Source organism: Symsagittifera roscoffensis, chromosome 9, assembly GCF_963678635.1.
Source record: "Symsagittifera roscoffensis chromosome 9, txSymRosc1.1, whole genome shotgun sequence".
NCBI lineage: Eukaryota > Metazoa > Xenacoelomorpha > Acoela > Convolutidae > Symsagittifera > Symsagittifera roscoffensis.
Genome location: NC_087070.1, coordinates 30749224 through 30765530, shown reverse-complemented (window position 1 = coordinate 30765530; position 16307 = coordinate 30749224).

Here is a 16307-nt window from a genome sequence, read left to right as displayed (position 1 = left end):
TTGCGTATAGTAGCTCTTGTGGAGAAGTATTGTTTTTCAGGTATTCATTGAAAAGAAAAGTAAGATGCGTGTAGACTTCATTGCAACCATCTTTAAGGGTCCATGATAGAATGTCAGAGGGGCCTTGCGATTTTTTTTGCATAAAGTTTGAAAATTTAGTTTTTATACTCTACGGTAGTTATAAATCTGAACAAATATGGAGTTTTGTTGTTAGGTTTGTTTTGATGTGGTTCTTCAGTAAGACAGCTCCCTGTGTCTTTTTCATAGAAACAACATAGTGTTGAAAGTTTGTATTTAAGGAGATTTGCCATCTTGAAGCTATTAGTTACGATCTTTTCGAAGGATTTTTTTGGAAGAGAAATGCTGTTAGATGATTTTTGGAAGGCTCTTATGTCGTTAAAAACATTCCATTTTTCACTTTCGGTTTTTTGAATTGAAAAACTGCGATATGAAATTATCATCTTATAGGTTTACTTTTGGTTTAAATTACGTATAAAAGTTGTCTTTTGTGGAGCAAATTTTTTAATTTTTTCAATTAGATTTCGACAAAAAATGTGGAACATTGCTTCTGAGTTACTTTGCTGGTAAAAATTTTCCATGATTTTTTTTATGGTTTGTTATGGTTTGAACTATTTTTCTGAGTAGTTATTTTTCATCATATACTTTGCGCTTGAAAGGAGTTTTTTTCCGCACATTTCAATTTCAGTTATGAAAATATTTGCCAAGTGATCTGTTTTAATAAGGGTCGTAAGCAGGGTTGACTTTTTTGTTGGGTCTACTAAACTAAAATCGGTGATTATGCAGCTTATAAGTGATTTAGAGTGAGTGGGAATCGTTTTATTAGTGACATCGAGATTGTATGTTGTGAGAAGTGTATCAAGTGATTCTTTGTTGTTATGGTTAAGATAATTCAGGTTAAAACTGCCTAACTTTCATATTAGTGATAAATGATTGTGCATAGTCAATCGACTGGGCAAATTCTTCAATGAAATCAGTTTTTATTTTGCTTGATTGTAAGTTATGTTTAAAAGGAGGCTCTTTTTCATTGGATGAAATTTTAAACTCAATCGATAAATTATCCTATTGTTTGTGCACAACATTCAAGTCTTGACGTATTTTCAAGTCTGACTTCGACTGATCTGTCACATCTAAATTAAACAAATGTCTCTTTTTCTAGAGCCCATGATTTTTGATTGTTTGAGTAATTTAGCCAAGTTTCCGAGAAATTGAAAATCGTATTATCATCAAGCGCTTTCACAAGTTGTTTCAGGTCTGAAATTTTCCTGGCTCTACTTCTGCAAATATTTTGATAATCATTTCGTAATTTTCACTTTTTGTAGATCAGAACAAAATTCATCAGTGGACCCGGATTTGCATGGAAGTTACCTGATTGAAGAAGTTTTAATTTACTAAAGTGCGAGATTTTGTTTTGGAATTCAGATATTAAATGATAATAGTTATAAAAAATTAGTAGTGGTTAACGTAAAAAATATAAGGATAAACTTTTTATGTTTAATGCTTACGTTGAATGCGTAAGCAGTTGATACACTTCTCAATTTTTGTTTAATGCTTACTTTTTTAGAATATGTTTAAGGCTTACGTTTTGAACTGGAAAGTCACTCAATTGGTTTTAAAAATGCGGTGGAGAGGCACTGAAAAATGGTCTGGAAAAAGAAGTGGCAACACATGATACATGGAAATTTTTTTGATTTATGCTGTTTAAAACACCGTAAATCACAAACTCTTTGCTATGTCAAAAAGCAAGCAATGATAAGCTAGTTACGACTAAGAAGAGCGAGTAGGAGCTTTTTTATAATCTAATAAAAAAAACTGAAAGACCCAATTTGAAGAAGGTTTGCCATAACTAGTCTAATTTCATGACGAAAGCCTTAGTATAATGGAAAGTCTGATGGTGATTTTGAATTTGATTGTATCCCCGGAAAGGAGAGGAATTGTTCTGGTTTTGATCATTGTAGTAGGGGTGGCGCCTATAGCGGTGAATTCGAAATACACTGGGACAAGAATAGTTTTTCAAATCCGAGTGTTTATAACGCTAAAAAGGTGCTTTATAGACAGGTTGGGACAGGGAAAAATGATCAAAAGATAATTTGAATCTTGGAAGGTTACTAGAGTGTTGAAAAACAAAATTACGCAGACAATTACGCAAGACGTGGACGCTGTGATTATCAATGAAGTGGATTTTGTATCGAAAACTGGACCAATAAATAATTGATTATGATGGATTTTAATTAATTCTAATTTGATCTTAAAAAAGGAGATTATAATTGAATATTAGTTGATTAAAATCGAATGTTTTTCTATTTTAGTAAGACTGGTACTAAATTCATAATATAATCGATTATTAACGCTTGAAACTGGATGCGGGCAATGGTTTCACAAGCCAAGGGCTGCATTACAAACATGCTTAGATTATTGTTTGACTAGTGCTTATACCAAATTATCTTGCAACCGGACATCGTGAATTTAAATTTTTCTGCTATTATGTCGCAGATGGAGGAAAAAAAGCAATAAAAAAACACTTATACCCTTATGATCTCATTTGTTAAATCTAAACATTTTCGATGGTGATAATTGACATACAGTAAGCCGGGTGTCCTTTAATTGAGCGAGGCAGATTTAAACTATCCGGGCAAACCGAATAAAGATATGCAGAAAAATCAGGGGTGGATTTAGGATTTTCTCGAGTTGGGGGAGGGGGGACTGATTTTCGAAAAAACTGATTTTTTGTTTAGGTCGAGAAAATTGACTTTACGAGCTTTCCCATATCGCACCGCAGACAAAACTCTGGAAAAAAACAGCACTTCTCCTTTTTTTAAGTTTAGTTTTTGCTGTGTTGAAAAAAAAACCTTTTTTCGCAAGTTGAAAATGTTTTCAAATGCTTAAGTGTAAGTCAAATTGTGATGATAATGATGTTAATTATCATCAAATACATCCAAGATTGAAAATTTACGCATTTAAGGATAATACTATTATTTTACGAGCTTTCCATTTAAAAAATTGAAATATCTTCATGAAGTTTTTCCATAGGTTGACACTGTTGGATCTCCTTTAAATAAAATTAAATAATAATCCTTAAAAATTGTTTTTTGCTTTTTTGTAGGTAAAGGTATACATGAAATTAATTTGGTCATCATGTAACCAGTTCAGAATTGTTATGGATTTTTATTAAATCTTTCGACAGAACATAATTTTTTAATACTTGTGTTTATGCTTATGTGATTGTTATCATATTGAATTTTGTCGTAAGCTGGCAATAAGTGGTGTTTTATTATCCAGAAAAGGCAAATTACTTTCCAGTCAACAAACCGTGTTCCTGGAAATACAATGTGTTTTGATTTGAGATCAGATGATGAATCAAGTTTAGCACAATCACAACAAGTTTAAATTGCCCAGCTAAGGTGTATTTTTAATGAGATTGTCAAATTTGTTGAAATTCCGTTTGAAAGGTTAGCAGGATAGTGTATGTGACTGATAACGAAAGCTTTCATTATTAGTAGTCTTGTTTTGATAGGAAGGGGTTTTTTGATCGACTGTAGTGTTTTAATGCCATTTTTCTTAAGATCATTTTCACTTCGTCTTGAAATTTCTCATATTACTCCGAGATTTTGCACTTTGAATTTTTCTTCGTTGATATTTTTCTCCAGGGCAATTGTGTATTTTTGCAAACATTTTTTCTTCTGAAGATGATAAGTTCTGTTTTCTCAGCATTAAGTGTCTCCAAAAGTCTTGTAATAAAATACTGCAATTTTTTTCAAGCTCTTTCAGTGCAATTGTTTTGTTTTTATCCACATAGAAAAAAATTGTGTCATCTGAACATTGAACTACTTTGCATGAATTATTCGGTTGTTTGTTAAGATCGTTAATGTACAGGTTGGAAATGAGAGATGCTAAAACAGTGCCTTGTGGGACACTTTGATGATTTGCGATCTAGTCCGATTAAGTGTTATTTACTATTTTTATCTGGGATCAGTCGCTTACGAAAAAAATTATCTAGTCTAAAGCAGCTTCTGAAAAATTTAACTGTTTGAGCTTTGTTTTAAATGATTATGGTCACTAAAATCAAATGACTTTGGGAGATATAATAGAGATCAAGAAACAGAATTGTTGCTATCATTTGTTTTTCTGTATTATTAGCAAAATAACGTAGCCTCAGATGTTGAATATGATATTTAAAAGCCAAATTGAGTGTTGCTCAAAAGGTTTTAGGATAAAAAGTATCTGTTAATTTGAATAAATTTAGTTTTTTGAACACTTTTAACAATGCTCCAATAGTTGAGATAGGCGCGTAGTTTTCAGGTACTTCAGGATTTTATTTTTGGTAAATTGGTCTGACAATTGCGTATAGTAGCTCTTGTGGAGAAGTATTGTTTTTCAGGTATTCATTGAAAAGAAAAGTAAGATGCGTGTAGACTTCATTGCAACCATCTTTAAGGGTCCATGATAGAATGTCAGAGGGGCCTTGCGATTTTTTTTGCATAAAGTTTGAAAATTTAGTTTTTATACTCTACGGTAGTTATAAATTTGAACAAATATGGAGTTTTGTTGTTAGGTTTGTTTTGATGTGGTTCTTCAGTAAGACAGCTCCCTGTGTCTTTTTCATAGAAACAACACATTGTTGAAAGTTTGTATTTAAGGAGATTTGCCATCTTGAAGCTATTAGTTACGATCTTTTCGAAGGTTTTTTTTGGAAGAGAAATGCTGTTAGATGATTTTTGGAAGGCTCTTATGTCGTTAAAAACATTCCATTTTTCACTTTTGGTTTTTTGAATTGAATAACTGCGATATGAAAATATCATCTTATAGGTTTACTTTTGGTTTAAATTACGTATAAAAGTTGTCTTTTGTGGAGCAAATTTTTTAATTTTTTCAATTAGATTTCGACAAAAAATGTGGAACATTGCTTCTGAGTTACTTTGCTGGTAAAAATTTTCCATGATTTTTTTTATGGTTTGTTATGGTTTGAACTATTTTTCTGAGTAGTTATTTTTCATCATATACTTTGCGCTTGAAAGGAGTTTTTTTCCGCACATTTCAATTTCAGTTATGAAAATATTTGCCAAGTGATCTGTTTTAATAGGGGTCGTAAGCAGGGTTGACTTTTTTGTTGGGTCTACTAAACTAAGATCGGTGATTATGCAGCTTATAAGTGATTTCGAGTGAGTGGGAATCGTTTTATTAGTGACATCGAGATTGTATGTTGTGAGAAGTGTATCAAGTGATTCTTTGTTGTTAGTGTTAAGATAATTCAGGTTAAAACTGCCTAAAAGTTTCATATTAGTGATAAATGATTGTGCATAGTCAATCGACTGGGCAAATTCTTCAATGAAATCAGTTTTTATTTTGCTTGATTGTAAGTTATGTTTAAAAGGAGGCTCTTTTTCATTGGATGAAGTTTTAAACTCAATCGATAAATTATCCTATTTTTTGTGCACAACATTCAAGTCTTGACGTATTTTCAAGTCTGACTTCGACTGATCTGTCACATCTAAATTAAACAAATGTCTCTTTTTCTAGAGCCCATGATTTTTGATTGTTTGAGTCATTTAGCCAAGTTTCCGAGAAATTGAAAATCGTATTATCATCAAGCGCTTTCACAAGTTGTTTCGGGTCTGAAAGTTTTCTGGCTCTACTTCTGCAAATACTTTGATAATCATTTCGTAATTTTCACTTTTTGTAGATCAGAACAAAATTCATCAGTGGACCCGGATTTGCATGGAAGTTACCTGCTTGAAGAAGTTTTAATTTACTAAAGAGCGAGATTTTGTTTTGGAATTCAGATATTAAATGATAATAGTTATAAAAAATTAGTAGTGGTTAACGTAAAAAATATAAGGATAAACTTTTTATGTTTAATGCTTACGTTGAATGCGTAAGCAGTTGATACACTTCTCAATTTATGTTTAATGCTTACTTTTTTAGAATATGTTTAATGCTTACGTTTTGAACTGGAAAGTCACTAAATTGGTTTTAAAAATGCGGTGGAGAGGCACTGAAAAATGGTCTGGAAAAAGAAGTGGCTACACATGATACATGGAAATTTTTTTGATTTATGCTATTTAAAACACCGTAAATCACAAACTCTTTGCTATGTCAAAAAGCAAGCAATGATAAGCTAGTTACGACTAAGAAGAGCGAGTAGGAGCTTTGTTATAATCTAATAATAAAACTGAAAGACCCAATTTGAAGAAGGTTTGCCATAACTAGTCTAATTTCATGACGAAAGCCTTAGTATAATGGAAAGTTTGATGGTGATTTTGAATTTGATTGTATCCCCGGAAAGGAGAGGAATTGTTCTGGTTTTGATCATTGTAGTAGGGGTGGCGCCTATAGCGGTGAATTCGAAAAATACTGGGACTAGAATAGTTTTTCAAATCCGAGTGTTTATAACGCTGAAAAGGTGCTTTATAGACAGGTTGGGACAGGGATAAATGATCAATAGATAATTTGAATCTTGGAAGGTTACTAGAGTGTTGAAAAACAAAATTACGCAGACAATTACGCAAGACGTGGACGCTGTGATTATCATTGAAGTGGATTTTGTCCCAATAAAAGAACTTATATTCTTCAAGACCTTTCATCAACGAATTTAAAGTTAGCACCTGAAAACCTGATCTCGATCCAAAATATTCGTTAAATGAGTTATTAAAACCATCAATTTTTACATTAGCATTATGGTTTATCTAATATTGGTGGTATTTGGCCAATAATAATTACATGAATCAGTTCCAAAAATAATTAATGAATTCATCAGGGGTAGTAAATTTCAATTTAGAACGTAGTGGGTCCCATCTTGAAGATTAAAACCTTCTAATTTTTGTTCAGGATACCGATTAAAAACTTTAATTTTCTCTTCAGTGGTGCTATCCCTGTATGAAAGTACTATAATGTCCTTAGTAAGGGTTTCAATTTTTTTTCCGAGAGGTTATACTTGGCCCTACGAATAGTTTTTACATTCCTCTGGTACAGGGAAAGGGTTTAATTTCTCATCGTTTTGGGCATCCTTTGGTTTGCAGGTTCTTTGTTTATGACTTTGATAACTTTCCGGTAGTCTTCTTTCTTAATGTATAAATCCGAATAAATTTTGTAATTGGCTAATTTGTTTAATTTATCAAACTTTTCGAAGCTCAATTTCTGATTCGAATTTTTGATTTTTTGAGTCTGCCTTTAAATTGGCCGAGAAGTTGCCACAAAAGAAATTCATTAGTAATTTGGGATATAATTTGGGCTTTGAATTTCAATTGGACGAGAAATTACAACGAGGTTACGATTTGTTTTAAAAAAATAATGATACTTCAAAAATTTTTATTATCAAAGTTTTGACTTTTATATGAAATAGGAATTCAGGAAAAAACAAAGATTGAGAGATAATTTCTCGGTTTGTCATTGATATTAAAACTGATGATTTTTTAGTTATAACAAGTCTTCAACGTTTGAACTGTAATTTTTGAATTTAGAAAATATTCATCAAGAAATATCAAAACAGAAATTTAACTTCTTAAAAACCTAAAATTCACATCCGGATATGTCATGATTCACATCAGCACTGTTAAATCATTGTCACATATTGCTACATGACTAATCAAAAATCAAAGTATACCAACAGCCAAAATCGAAAGTCATTTGGTTCAAGTTATATTTCAAATTGGTTGGTTTAATTTGGCGCTTGGTATTATCTAATTTTTGACGAGTCAGGTACTGATGCGTGACACATTTTAAAACTTCTTTTGCATATTTTTCTTTGAACCATTACTCGCAAAAAAAATCATAATTATTTTTCAAAAAAATCAATAGAAACACTCTGATGTTGTTGCGAGCGTGCATAGAAGTTTTGTGCTATCACTAACACTAAACATGGTATAATGACCTTTCTGAAATCTGATTGGCAAAATCACATTTTAAAACCCTGTGAAAAAAAAATCATTCGGATTGCTCTATAGAGAAATTTGTAACAGAAAATTCTTTACAGCTTATGAGCCGATATAGATCCATTCTGTTGATTCTGTGACAATACTGATGATGGATAGGAACACTTAATTTATATAAAAATTTCTCCTGTTGGAGTAGACCGAAATCTATTGAAAGTTAGAGGAAATTTTTCAAAATCAGAAAAATATCAGCATAAAAATTGATTCTGCAGTTATTTTAGTGTTTTGGTCACCGGATAATTGCCGCTGTAAAAAAAACTGTCTGAAATGCGCCACTCTTTGTATGGGATTGACACTCCTTAAACCTTCCTGAAGTAGGAAAGAAAATCTTCACCTTCTGATTCCACTTTTCACTAGCTTTTTGGAATTGAAAAATAAAATCTGCCCTCATGATGAGTAGCTGCAGTCGTTAGTAAATGCAAATTCCAACATCTGAAAACATGTACTTTCTAACTTTCAATTTGTTTTGAAAAACTTCAATGAAATTTGAAAAAAAAGCGTTTTGGTTTTCGAAAAGTATTCATTTTGTACAAAATTGCCTGTAAAACATGTCACAAATCATTACTTGTCTAATCAGAAGTTAAAGTATACCAACAGCCAAAATCAAACAACACTTGGTTCTATCTATGGTTTGAAATGGTTGTTGAATTTTACAGCTTTTATAATCTTTGTTTTGATTGATCAGGTACTGATGCTTGAAAATTAATTTAAAACTTCTTTTGCATCTTTTCTTTGAACAATTCCTCGCAGAAATTGAGCTGCATTTTGGATGTGTACGGTTGATTCAAGTGGCGCTCTAGGGCCTTTCAAACGCTTGGATGTTTATGAATGAAAGCAGAGTTGTAATTGAAACAAAAAAAAGACGAAGATAATTACTTTTTCGTCTTGCGGAATTGCGAGTTAATTTTCATGCGTTAACAAGTTAAAAATTGTGATGAAAACAGAAAATATTTCAAAAAACAATTACAAATAAGTTTAAAACATTACAGAATAATTAAATTTTCAAGCATAATCATGAGACAATTTTAGTTTTACAAGAATTGTCGAAATTTGCAGAGAAAAACTTCATATACTAGTCGAGATTTAAAAATGAAACTTGAAAAATCTGATGGCTCGAAGCTATTATGCTTTTCAGTTCAACCGTATTGGTTGACTTCCTTCATTTCAACTGCGTACAGACGTCTTAAGAACAAACTTATGACTGAAAAGCCAAAACTTTATGTCAAATTGGATCTTTGGGTTGTCAGTGGGTCAAACCCATTAGGGAATGCCTGCCTTCTGAATCCGTTTAAATTTTTAGTTGACACTTCAAAAGTTATATTCGAAAACCGTTTTTTTTTTGCTAATTGCGTGATCTCAGAATGCCAATTCTATAGAAAAAGCTGTTCCTAATAGATGCTTCGTGAACTATGATTTTTTATTTGCCATATGACCATTTTGTTCCGACTTTCGGAACGAGACTGCTCGTAAATCAGGGCAAACCCGTGAATGATTCGTCTGCCTTTAATGATTCGTCTACCATTTTGTTCCGACTTTCGATACGAAAGTAACGGAATATTTGTGCTCGGGGTTGGTTTTTTCTTCAGACAAATTTCGACTTTTTAACAAGCCAAGTTTGACGGAATTTTTCTATATTGATGGAAAGGAGCTATTGTTGTTCTCATTTTAAATTTGAAAAGATATTTTACCTGTGATCATTTTTCGTAAAGTTAAGGGGGTTTAAAGATAGCCATTTTGGCCAATTTGGGACGATTAAAGCGCGATATATTTCGCGCTTTTAACACGTAAGCGGAGATTTAATCCGTCCTAGAAATCGTTCCAAATTGGTTGAAAGAAAATTATTTGCCATAATTGATTTTTTACAGGGACCGAATGTGTTCTTTTGTACTTTATATGGCGTGCGGGGTGATGATTTCATTTCAAAAAATCTTATTTTATTACATTCAATTTCTGCAAGTTATTACTGCTCCATAAACCTTAAAAGGCAGTCGGAACATTCAGCAGTCTTGTAAAATTTCAAATTGAAGTTCAATTAAATGTGTATGTGAGTATGGGAAGGGGAGGGAAACTTGAAAAATCCGAAACTCTTTATAAACAAAAAAAACATCCATCAAACATCAGCAATGAATTGCAAATGATCGACAAAATGAACGAGACTGCTCGTAAATCAGGGCAAACCCGTGAATGATTCGTCTGCCTTTAACTGGTCTTTTAGATAGTCTTCGACAAGGAAACTTTTGATAAACGTTAAGCTTTGAGCTGTCAAAATCGAATATTAAGTGACAAAATTTGAGTCAATACAAGGATAAACAAGACTGCTTGTATCAGGGCGATGCCTTGAATGTTCCCATTGCCTCTTAAGATCTATGAAGCAGTAATAACATGAGAAATTAAAGGTAAAAAAGTTAAAATATAAATTTTTTTAATTTGAGATTTTTGCAAAAATCATTCTCTCACACGCCATATAAAGTACAAAGTGATAGGTTTAGCTCCTAGTAACAAATCAATTATGGCAAGTAAGCTGCCTTCAAGTAATTCGGAACGATTTCTAAGACGGATTAAATCTCCGCTTACGCGTTAGTAGCGCGAAACATCTATCGCGATAATTTTCCCAAATTGGCCAAAACGAAAATCTTTAAACCCCCATAAGTTTACGAAAAATGATCACCGGTAAAACATTTTTTCAAATTTAAGCCAGGACAACTATATCTTTTGAATGAAATAAAAAAAATTCCGCCAAAAATGGCTAGTTAAAAAATCGAACTTTAACTGAAGAAAAAAAAAACCCACACGAGCACAAATATTCCGTTACTTTCGTGACGAAAGTCGGAAGAATAACATGACCATGTAGCGTGAGTTAAATTCGGCACAAACCACTGTGAGGTACAGTCATTGCTACGCGTTCAGCATCAATTATTCTTCAACGTTTTAAATGAGTCGTTTATGTGGACTCATATTGAAACTAAGATGATGCGAGCGCACTCACATGGTAACACGAAGATTTTAGGAGCAATCACCAATCTGCTATTTATCTTCAGAATTGGTTTAAAGAAAAAACTACCCCAATAAGATATTTTTCTCGTTTTCAAATTATCGAGCTTTACATCAAATTTAACAATAAAATTACTGAAAAACAATGTGGATGTAACCCGTTTTGATCTCGCAATTTTACTCGTCTCCGAATTAGAAAGAAAACGCGATAATATAATTTCCAGCATCGAATTAAAAGAAAAATGCAGCAAAAAATTGTGTGAAGTTTGATTTTGGAGCTCAAATTCAACATGATATTGTAGTAAAATTAGATCTTCCTAGTACTTCAAGCAAAAAAAACCGTGGAGAGATGATGTATGTGGCCGAGTAAAAATTTGTTGTCCAACAACACACCAGGTTATCAATTACACAGTTGTATAGGTTATGCATTTCAAAAATGAAATTTAGTTTTTCGATAATAATTACAACAATAGCTACAACAATAATAACTTACAATAATAATTTGGACCACCTCTCTGTTATCATATATTCTTTTTGTTTTTGAGTAACTTCTTTGCAGTTGTGTACTTCATCTAATTTCGAGTTAATATTTGATGCAAAAGACAAACCTAAAAAAAAGAACCACCACGAGCACAAATATTCCATTACTTTCGTTTATCGAAGTCGGAACAACAGGTTGTTTTTTATCTGACGCTAGAAATTTTTATTTTTTTTTGTCTAAAGTTTAGGACATTTCAAGGTTTGGTTTTAGGAATTGTTGCAAATGCAAAATGATATCAAAAGTTCTTGTGGAAAAACATAAAAATATAACTGCGAAACTACCAAAAAAAAGTAATCAAAGTCAAGTTGAGTGGAACAATACCAAACAGTTTCGAACAATTTCCAGTAAAGTCATACAAAGTTCAGTTACATCAAACTAAATTGAGGAAAGTCAAACAATTTCTGTTAAAAACGAACATAATCAAACAAAGACGAATAAGGCGCTGCAAAATCATACAAGTTCGAAAAAATCTTGGCTTTGTTTTTTCAAAAAATCCAAATTATCATTCAAATTTTCATTTGCTAATTTTAAACCTCAAACTTTTTTTTGCAATGTTGAACCAAAATGAATGTTTTGGAGGCTTATTTGCAAAAAAAAACTGAAATCGAAAAACTCATTTTGCTTTTCATTGAAGGCGAGCACTGATTATTTCTGAACTCTATTATTTTCGGCCAATTATTGAGTCTGAACTTAGTTTTGCGCTATTTTTGAGCCTGTTTTTACGTACCAAAACGCTTGTAAACGATTTTAAAGAAAAAAAATCTGAAAATCTCATCAACTATGTCCGTTTTTCTGGTATTTTTGTGTTTTTTGTGTATTTTTGTGTTCTTTGTATCTGCTTCTCATCTTTTTGTTTCATGCGAATATCATTAGTTGTTACTGATTAAATTGAATTGCACCAAGAAGGAAAGCGAATGCGAATAAAAACGTTGCATAAAAACAAAACAAAATAAGAACTGCGGACTTTTGAGCAAGTTGCTAAATAAATAACATCGACCGTTTTCTTTTCTAAAAAAAATCAACAGTGTGGTTGAAAAAACTCAGTGATTCTATTCTTTTGTTCCGAAGAATTTGAAACTAACAGAAAAAATGAAATTTTGTAAATCGTTTGATCATGCCGATTTTGTTTTCAGAAATAATATCGAATCGTATTTTTTGTGCTTTTAAACAGCAACCGGCAGTTTTTGCTTCGTTTTTTTTTGAAAATATGGAACATTTTAAATATCATTTTCGATAGAAGTCGTCATAAAAATTAATTCGTATTTTCTAATCATAATAGCACACTAGGAGCTCAGATAAGATTCTGAAACATGCATTTAAACAACAAAGTCGCACAGATAAATCTTTACAGGTGTTTCTCAGTTGTTTCAAATTTTTTGAACACGGAATTGCTTCACACTACTGTCCTTAAGCTATCTTTTTATTGCAAAAATCTTACTTTTGCTATGTTAACTTGTCTATTTTTCTGTTGTCTTTAATTTTTTCAGTAAATTTCATAATTTTATAATGTTTTTATGTATTTGAATCTCTAAGAAAACTTTTACTGAATCTGCCGGAAAAGTTTCACTTTTTTATGTGCTTACATTACTACAAGAAAAAATGGTCAATTGAGAAAGCACACTAAATACAACAAACTGCAATCTTCAATAATTATATGAACAAAAACCAAAAACGCAAAACTTTTTTTCTGTTAAAAGGCTGCTGTTTCCTATTTTCTTGAATTTTTGTGCTTCTTGTTTTGCCTACTGTTCTCGTTTTGATTCATGGCAGCTGTAACAATTTTTTGATGGATTAATCACAGTTGCTCCAAATATGCAACTTATTGCAAAAAACAGTTTGTATTATGTTTCGTGAATTCAAAACAAAGCAAGAACTGTATATTACTAAGCAAGTTGCATAATACATCACAAAGACATTATTTCTTAAAGTTTTTTAGCCAAACATTTTTGAATTTTAGAATTTTTTCACTCTTGAAATGTCGCAAAAAACCTCTACGAAGCCTGGAGTTTTGCAAACCGATAAGAAGCCTGCTCGCTCGCTTTACTCACTCGAAAATAAAATGGAAAATCTCGGCAAAAATTTTCTGGAACTTTTTAACGTCGTTCGAATCACGACTGAAAAGACTTTTTTGCAATCTTGCTCAACTCACTTCGATGATTATTTGTGGTAGCTGTGTGTGGAAAACAAAACAACTTGTTGTGTGGAAGACTAAAAAAACATAAATAAAAAAACAAAACACCTATGAAAACAAAGTTCCTCCCCATTTTCATACAATACCAGAAAACGTATGAGAAAACTGCTAACCAAATAGTTCCTATAATTTAAAAGTTTTATCATAAGCATGTTTTACATGGCTAATTAAAACTCTGAAGAAACTCTCAAATTCAGTGAGAAAACTTTTTGCTTTAGAAAAGTTGAAATTTCAACTCTATTATGCTCATACAAAGATTTTCTGAAAATCGAAAGCAAAAATTATAATTTTTGTCTGAACAAAGAAACCAAAGATGTCAACGATAATTTTGTGAGAAACCTCATTCAATTCCTCATAAGAGAAAATGAAAATTAATCTGGAAAAAAAACAGATCATGATCCACTGAAATTTTGATTTTCAATATTTTGTAACTTTTTAAATGATTCAACGAGTAGGATTTTTTATGATTTGGGATGACAATTATGCAGTTTCTGTTTTGCTTGAGACATTCTCTCAAATTTTCGAATTTGAGAAAAAATGTTATGATACTGAAAAATTTTCATTTTAGATCTCTCAAAAAAAAATTTTTTATTCAAAACTGTAACGAACGGCATGACAAGTTTCTTATAGAAAACCTATAGGATGCTTTGAAATCATGTTGGGACAGTTATTTTCTATGTGTCTTTGATTTTGTAGAAACTACAGCTAATTTTTAGCCAAAAATTATATGATTTTGGGACAAAACATTTTCAAACAACTTGCTGCGAGCCCTGTAGTTTTTCCTTGATGTTCCAATAGAAAAAAATCAAATGATTAACTTAAAAAAACAGAAAGAATTCACGAGTCAATGTTATTATTAGACTGATTTTCTAATTTTTAGATTGTTCAAAAGTAAATTAGTCTTTAAGTTTTATTTGTAGACAAGTTTTTTATGCAGTTACAACTCGAACACAGTATTGTTTCGTTCAACGTATAACAGAAAACCGATTTTTTTTCTTCTTTTCATCTTGTTGCTGCCGGAAAATTGTTTTTCGATCTCAATTGGTGCTCGGGCCTTAGAACTATTTGGAAGGGCTCAGCCGCACCAAAGTTTGAAAAATCTTGATTTGAAAGCGTAAACTAGCCATTATAACACAACTAGTTTTGGAATTGTCTAGCTGTAGAAATATTCTCGCAAACAACATAAGAAAGTTGATTCTTTAATTTTTCTTTGAAAGCTAATGAACTTGACCTACTTTTTATGCCGCCAAAAATGATAGATAACAGAATTGAAAGACTTACTTGGTCTGTCTGGCGTGAGAAAACGGCTAAACTTTCATGAATAACTTGCACTGATGATTGAAACAAGAAAACCAAAGAACTGTTTGTGCTATTATTTCGGAAAAATTATTGTTCCAATATATGTACAGGATTCCTATTAGGAGTTAGGTTATTGAAACTTTTGTTTATCTTTTTGGTATAAGCTCCCGCAAATTTTTTATGTATGTGTCGTCAAAACAGTCAAGACCGTTTTTCAACTTCTTTCCCAGTAGTTTTTTCAGATCTGGTGTCATTTTTGGCGGCATAGAAAAAAAGGTCATACTCATTAGCTTCCCAAAGAACTATATTAAAACGATATATTCAAGTGTCTTCAAATTCGTTATGTTCGTTGCGAGAATATGTTTCAAATTTTAAATTAGATTTTTCAAATTTTGGCCTGGCGACGACCTTACAAATAATTTCATCTAGCAGATGTCAAAAATGCAATCCTGTAGCTTGAAAAGTTGCAGATGAAACGTTAAAAAATTAAAAACGGTAAAAAAACGTTTAAAACGGTAAAAACGTTTAAAACGGTGCAGATAAAACGGTAAAAATAAAAGTAAAACCGTTTAATTGCTTTTTAAAGTCAAAAAGTTGCAAATTCTATGTCGGCTGACTGTAGTTGAGATAAAATTTGCTAGATGAGATACAACTTTGCTGAGAAATTTTGCTGAGATACAAGTTTAATTCATTTTCATTGAGACTTTTTGTTTGATTTAGGTCTGGTGACAGAACAGAACAATCGCGCATATAGTGCACAGAGGATCGCGCAAATTGAACCTCGAAACTGGCTCGCAATTTTTCTTGTTGCGTCTTGTTTTTGTTGTGTTTGTTGGGTTTTTGTGCGTCCAACAGCAAAAAAAAATGACGAATTAAAAACTTTCAACCGTTTTTTACTAGAACGGGTGGTTTTAATGCAAGATCTTTTTTGTCTCTCAGTATGAGACATTTCTTTCGCATCTTCAGCTATCCACAAACCAAACATAGTTCCAGATCTCAGCGCTTATGAAACGTTTCGCTAATTTTTCTCAAAAATGTTGGCTCAATTCAAAAATTTGCGCTAGTTTCTTGTCCTGGGATCTCAATGCCAATAGTGAAGCAATGAACATTTTTTTCGCAAAACAAGAAATAACCAATTACATATAACATTCAAGATGCCTTTCTAAATTAGTTGAATTCTCAATAACTTTAGGGAAGATAGCTTGCAAGTTATGGCTACAAAGAGAAACAACTTTTGAGCATGAGCAACCACCGCCAGCGTGCGCAGAAAGTTTTGACAATGTTTTTCAAAGAAATGTTTTTCAATGTTTTTCGGCCTGTGTGTTTTTTAAACTTGACA